Source organism: Jaculus jaculus, chromosome 6 (genome assembly GCF_020740685.1).
Source record: "Jaculus jaculus isolate mJacJac1 chromosome 6, mJacJac1.mat.Y.cur, whole genome shotgun sequence".
NCBI classification, from domain to species: Eukaryota; Metazoa; Chordata; class Mammalia; order Rodentia; family Dipodidae; genus Jaculus; species Jaculus jaculus.
This window is the reverse complement of record NC_059107.1, coordinates 130,237,010-130,244,868: the sequence shown is the minus strand read 5'-3', so window position 1 is coordinate 130,244,868 and position 7,859 is coordinate 130,237,010.

Sequence of the window (7,859 nt, the reverse complement as noted above, 5' to 3'; positions counted from 1 at the left end):
TTTCAATGATTTTTGATTCTTGATCTAACAAGATGGAAGAATGATTGGTTGGTAGAACATCCAGATCACACACACACACACACACACACACACACACACACACACACAGTATATATATTAAGTTCTCTGTCTTCTATTGGTACACTTTCTGAGGCTTCAAAATAATTACCATGTAGGGCTGGAGAGATGGCTGAGCGGTTAAGCGCTTGCCTGTGAAGACTAAGGACCCGGGTTCGAGGCTCGGTTCCCCAGGTCCCACGTTAGCCAGATGCAGAAGGGGGTGCATGAGTCTGGAGTTCGTTTGCAGAGGCTGAAGCCCTGGCACACCCAATCTCTCTCTTCTCTGTCTCTCTCTGCTTGCAAATAAATAAATTAAAAAAAAATAATAATAATTACCATGTAGCTACCAACAAAGAGCATCTATCACAGGTCAGCATAGCAGTTATAGTAATGGAGACAACGTCTAATGATTATGAGTTTTATGTCACATGAAACTAGATGTGAAGTTTGCACAAGCTCTGTGAAGGCAATGAACTTGATAAAATATAGCTGCAAACCTCTAATTTTCAAGAAGGAAAACAACTCAGCAAAATGCATCAAAGGTCAGGATAATAAAATGAGGCATGGCTGTAAAAACTGAGAAATCATGATTTCTTCATATAAGACGTCCACTAAGAAATTTATGGGAGACCTACTAATCATTGTTGCTCATAAGCAGATACATGCCTAGACAGACTTCCTCTCAATATGTGCACGCATGATCATGACAGGTGGAGCTACATGCAGTAAATAATGCCTCAAATCATAAGGCATATGTAGAGATATGCCACGCTATGTTCATACTCATTCCCTTGCTCAAATGAAGTAATGTACTCAGAATTACCATCAAATGGAGTGGAAAAAACTATTTTTGCTGTTCTCAGGAGTAGAATCTATTCATGAAATACTTGACAAATAATCTGAAATACCAGTGGTATAAGTGCTGTGAACAGGAACAAAGCGAACATGAATGAGGGTGGGAAGATCCCACCAGTGATATTAGTATGAATTTTATTACAAAAGATGGTTGAATTTTGTTTAGATAATAATGAATTCTGATTGTTGGATTTCTTTGAACATTAAAATCCAATTATAAAAATCATGCCTTCTGTGAATACTTTATGCATAATTTCCAAATCATATATCAGTTTCTAGGAAGGCAGAAAGTTGTGATCATCCCTCCCACTGCAAATTCTGTCTGCTTCCCTTGCTTTGAATTTAATCAATATTAATTGTCTATGTGGTTCCCATGCTTGGTGCAATGTTCTCAGAGGGTATAAATGTAGTTGTATTTTCTCTGTACCATAGTGTATAGATATTCAACATTTCCACCTCATCCTACATGTTTTTTTCTTTATTATTTTTTTTTAATCTATTAGAGAGGGAGACAGACAGATAAAGTAGCGAGAGAATGGACACACAAGGGCCTTTAGCCACTGCAAAAAAAAAAAAAAAAAAAAGAAGTCCAGGTACATGTACCATTCTGTATATCTGATTTACAAGGGTACTGAGGAATCGAGTTTGCATCCTCAGGCTTTGCAGGCAAGCACCCTAACCACTAACAAATCTCTCCAGCCCCTATGTGTTTAGTATATCCTGTGATCAATAATCTCTATTATTTATAAAGAAAATGTGTCATTGGTTGACCAATACAGTACATTACATACTGGAATACAAAGTTGTGACTTAAACAAGGAAAAGACATATTTAGGTAATAGCTATAGGTACATTCCAGAGGATACTATTGCATTGGACTTTATAGTCAAATTGATATTCTTTATGTTTTGAGGGAGACATCTTTATTTGGAAGCAAGAAGAGGTACCCAAATTGATTGGACATTTAACTTTTTATTCATTGTAGAAGAGTTTCCTGCCAAAAATATTCACGTATGAGATACTTCAGACTATAAAATACACTGTTTCACAATTATATATTATAAGTGTGTTGAGTAGATTACTCCATCAACAAACTGCTTGTCACTTACACATGAGGACCTGAGTTCAGACCCAGCAACCACAAAGATCTGGGCCTGATAATATGCACCTATAATCCCAGGAATGGGGAGGCAAGGATGAATTTATCTCTGCAGCTTTCTGACCAAGATAGTCTAGCCAAGCTGGTGAGCTCCAGGTTCAGTGAAAAATCTGTGGTCAAAAATAAGGTTGAAAGGGCTGGAGACATGGTTCAGCAGTTAAAGCACTTGGCTTCAAAGCCTAACTGCCCATTTTCAATTCCCCAGTATCCATGTAAGCCAGATGCACAAAGTGGGGCATGCTTCTGGAGTTGGTTTGCAGTACCTGCAGTTCCTGGTATGCCCAACCTTCTCTGCCTTTCTCTCTGCCTGAAACTAAATAAATAGCAATCAGAACAATCGATGAGTGCTGTTGATATATGTCCTTCAAATGCATGTACACACATACACAAGCACCTATATGCACACATATAGCTACAGATACACAAATGAACATACACATATATATCACACACATGTATACACATGGAAAGAGAAAAGGCTATATATTAACACAACTCTTTCTGTCATTATCTAGTCCTAAGAAGAAAAAGCCTATATGTATTATCTGTGTTTAGGTACATTAAAAAGTATTTTTCTTTAGTCTGTTCTCAAAGGAATTTTTCATATATATTAATTAATGCAACTTCAACATTTCAAATATAAGTTCATTAATACCTATGGTATGTTAACAAATGTTTTTACTTAATAAATTGTGAGGATAAACAAAATTGAGAATAATGTTGAAATATCTAACCATAACTATTAAGTTGCATCAGTAATGGTTTTGCTAAAGAAGTTAATACAATTTGAAATTACTGACTTCTAAATGTTCTAAGTGAAGATGGTACTTTTATGTTTCCAGTGGCATTTTAATTTATGTATTTTAAGCTGGGCGTGGTGGCACACGCCTTTAATCCCAGCACTCGGGAGGCAGAGGTAGGAGGATCACCGTGAGTTCGAGGCCACCCTGAGATGACAGAGTTAATTCCAGGTCAGCCTGGACCAGAGTGAGACCCTATCTCGAAAAACCAAAAATAAATAAATAAATAAAAATAATAATTTATGTATTTTACATATGAAGTTATTCATCATAGTAAGTTTGTAAATATGTTTTTGTCTAAAATTCAAAAACATATCCTTGTTAAAACTAGAGAAAGGGGGCTGGAGAGATGGCTTAGCAGTTAAGCGCTTGCCTGTGAAGCCTAAGGACCCCGGTTCGATGCTCGGTTCCCCAAGTCCCACATTAGCCAGATGCACAAGGGGGCGCACGCGTCTGGAGTTCGTTTGCAGAGGCCGGAAGCCCTGGCGCGCCCATTCTCTCTCTCTCCCTCTACCTGCCTTTCTCTCTGTGTCTGTCGCTCTCAAATAAATAAATAAAAATTAAAAAAAAAAAAAAAACTAGAGAAAGGAAGGGAGGAGGATACTTAATAGGTTGATATTATATATATGTAATTACAATGATTGTAATGGGGAGGTAATATGATGGAGAATGGAATTCCAAATGGGAAAGTGTGGGGGTGGGGAGGGAGGGAATTACCATGGGATATATTTTATAATCATGGAAAATGTTAATAAAAATTAAAAAAAAACTATATAATTTTGATATAATAAGACTAATGTTAAAAATTGAAGAGTATTAAGCTTATTTAAAGAGGTATAATTATACAAAGAACTAGATTTTTCTGAAATGTTGTGTAGTATAATTATAATTCTATTACACCTACAATAAAAAATGAGTTCTGTTTTAGAATAATAGGAAAATTGTGTTTAGTTTTCAGTCAGGCAAGATTTTTTAGGCAAGATTTTAAGTTTGGATAGCAATCCACATTTATTCTAACTTTATAGTTCAAAATGGGATCTCAGAACATAATCTTTACAGAAGAAAAGATAAATTCAATACTGAAATAATTATGATATTCACTTGGCAGTCATTAGTAAAACTATGTTTGGAAAAAAGGATAGGAAGGGGAAAACTCAAATTATTTGTAGGAAAAGAAGTGAAAAAGAAATTGTAACTTAATGCAGATAAATGATTATCTCTATCCATGTCTGTTTAAAAAGGCATGATAGAAATAAAATGCAGTAAAAAAAAAAAAAATTCTACTTCAGGCAGTCCCTTGGGACCCTAAGGGAAAAGAAGCATATTGACCAAGGACCATACTAATCTATTAACTTTATGACTAGTGGGAATTGAGCCCTTAACTTCACCTAATTGCTGGAAAGTTACTATACATTTGTCTCAGACACTAATTTGAATTACTAGCCTCAGCCTCTGGATGAAAAAAAAAAAGAAATAGTTGGAGTGTCTTTTCTGACCCAGTTTCTATAGGTCTTCACACCAATTTATATGTGGACATCTAACAGTACTTTAGACAAAAGGAAATCGAGAAATATATCTCCTTAATAAAAAATTAAACATGTTATCCTTAGGATTTAGGATAGAAGATTTAGTAGTACCAAAAACAGTCTAGAATTAGAATCTATTTTTAAGGATGTCCAGGTAGACATACCTTTCTCTGCATAACATAAAATGCCCTTTGCATTAAGAAAGTTTGCTCAGAACTCATGACTTTGGGTCACTCCTTGCATCAAGTTGTTATTTGGTTAGAGTATTTCAGTCTGTGTTGAGGAACATGATTATATCCCACACTTACTCTAAGCATGCTGGAAGAATTAGTTTTCAGAATATATGCTCTTTGGAAGGAAAGGCAAATCATACTTTGCTGTCCATTAACTGGAAGAACACTTATCTTTGCCTCATATGCACTGTGACTTTTATATTCATTATATAATTTGGAGTCAGATTTTATCTAACACTTAAAGGGTATAGAATTTGAAAACCCCTAACCTTATAATTTGAATTTTTATATTTTCATTCAATTTTTCTATAATTTGATAAACTTTGTATTATTTTAACATAATGAAACATTATAACTGAATAACTTCACATGTATATGTCCATATGTTTTTGTAAATTAAATAATTTTGTGTAATTGATAAAACATATTATTAGTTTCAGTTTTATATATCTCCTGGTGTCACTTTTATAGTTTTTAAATCAATTTTTTTTGTATTTTGACTAAAATAAAATGTGCCATGGTAAAATATTAGTCAATTCTCTACATATTCACCATCTATTGATGTCTTTTTGATGGTTATATGTGAACATTTCCCTAAATAAATGATTTTGGAAGAAACACCAAATGACAAGAAAATGACATTATATAAGAGAAGAAACTAGAAGGACAATAAAATCTGTACAAAACAATGGAAATTTCAAAATATTTATGTCATATGAATATTGGGATAATTTTAATATGTTTAGATTACATATACAAATATTTCAGTTTGAAGCCAGCTAGCTATCTAGCTGCTTTAGAACAATACCATTATTATGTTCAATTTCGTGTTCCAATTTATAAAAGCAGACTCATTCAAATATAAGGTACATTTTCTTCAATGACCATTTAAAACTGTAGTGCTAAATGAGATTCAATAAATGTATACAGTCATGAAGTCAGCATCATAATCAAGACACTAACCAATTGAAGACACCCAGATATATTCCAAATTTCATTAGGCTGGCAGTGATCAGACCCCTCCTCTGATGAAATTGTCCATGGCCATGGCTGATTTGATATTTGGACCTACAATTTTATTTTATTTATTTATTTGTTGAAACAAGCCCAACAGACTGTCATTTTTTTTTTTTAATGTGAGAGAATGAAAGACAGAGAAGGAGAATTGCATGCCAGGGTCTCCAGGCACTGTAAGAAAATTCCAGGCACATGTACCACTTTGTGCATGCTTGTATCACGTTGTGCATGTGGCTTGTGTGGGGCCTGGAGCATCAAACATGGGTCCTTATGTTTTGCAGGCCAGCCCCTTATCTGCTAAGCCATCTCTCCAGCCCCTGAACCTACATTTATTTTAACTTTTCCATGATATTATGTGAGTAGAATAATATAATATAATTTTGAAGTCTACATCTCCTAAATGGTAATATGCTTTTGAGACACTTCTGTGAATTATCATGTAAGAATTTGTTCCTTTTTATAACTGAGTACATTTCTATCCATTTTAACTATATGAACAACTTATTTATCTTGATACATTGGAGGTTAAGTGACATTGTTCCTAAAAATTTTGCATATTACTAATAGTGTTTATGTGAATACTCAAAAAATGTTATGTGTAAATATGTTTTCATTTCTCTTTATTAAATCAGATTAGGAGTTTTCAGTTACGTCTTACTGACTTTCTTTGTCATGATGACAAAATACCTGAGCAGAAACAACTTAAGGGAAGGAAGTTTAATTTGGCTCACAGTTCAAGCATATGGCTTATCATGGCAGAGAAGGCAGGGCCAAACACATATGAAACAGATGGTCACATTCGAACCTCATTTAGGAAGCACAAAGGTGAATGTTAATGCTCAGCTCACTAATTTTTTCAGTCTCTATCCCTAGCCCAAATAATTAATTAATCTTTAATTAATGTAATCTAGAAGTTCCCTCAAAGACATGCTCAGGAATATGTTTCCCAGTTGATCTTAGATTCAATCAAGTTGTCAGCAGGTTTAACACAACAAGTTATATTGAAAAATTATGTTCAATAATTAAAAAACTAAAAACGTAAAATTAGTTTTCCAACTGGTGTTATTTAGATTCTCTTAAATTCTCATCATGTTGAAACATATGTGGTAAGGTTCTGGTAATACCTCTCTGTGGTTCTAATTTACCACAGTGAATATTGTTTAAACACATTATAACATGATTATTCGTCATTTGGCAAAATCTTGAATTAAATCATTTTTTCATATTTCATTATGTTTGAGTGTTTTAAATATATATTTTAAAAAAATATATCTTAGGGGGATGGCTAGATGGCTCAGTGGTAAAGACACTTGTCTGCAGAGCCTAACAACCAGGATTTGATTCCCCCGTATCCATGGAAAGACAGGTGCACAAAGTTGAGCATGCATTGGAAGTTCATTTACAGTGATTAGAGGCCCTGTCACACCCAATGTCTCTCTCTTTTTGTAAATATTATATGTAATACATAAAATTTATATATTATAAATATGTGACATTTATAATATATAAATTGTATAGTATAATAGTATAACATATATGTTCCTAAACAAGTGTATATACACATATATGCCTTTATATACATAAAATGAATTTTTTTTCTTTTAAGAGAATGGGAAAGTTTGCCTCAATAATTTTGTTGAGTATGTTCCCCATGCTTTGGGCCTGAATTTCTTCTCCTTCCGGTATACCCATGATCTGGATGTTTGGTTGTTTTAGGTTACACTAGTTCCCTAATATTTTGTTTGCATGATATTTGAGAACTTATTGATGTTTTGACACTCCTGAACAACTTTTTCTATCTTCTCTTCTGTTGCAGTTAGGTTTGCATTGCTGTCAGAAATCACCTGAGCAAGACAGCTTTTAGGAAAAAGAGGGTTTATTCTGGCTTACAGGCTTGAGGGGATGCTCCACAATGGCAGAGAAAATGATGACATGGGCAAAGGGTGGACATCACCCCATCGTGCCAACCTAAGGTGAACAATAGCAACAGGAGAGTGTGCCAAGCACTGGCAATGGGAGACTGGTGATAACACCCTTAAGCCCACCCCCAACAATACACTGCCTCCAGGAGGCATCAATTCCCAAATTTCCATCAGCTGGAAACCTACCATTCAGAACATGTAAGATTATGGGGGACACCTGAATCAAGCCACCACATCTTCTATATCTGAAGCTTTGCCCTCCACATGATTAACTCTGTTAGTGAGGA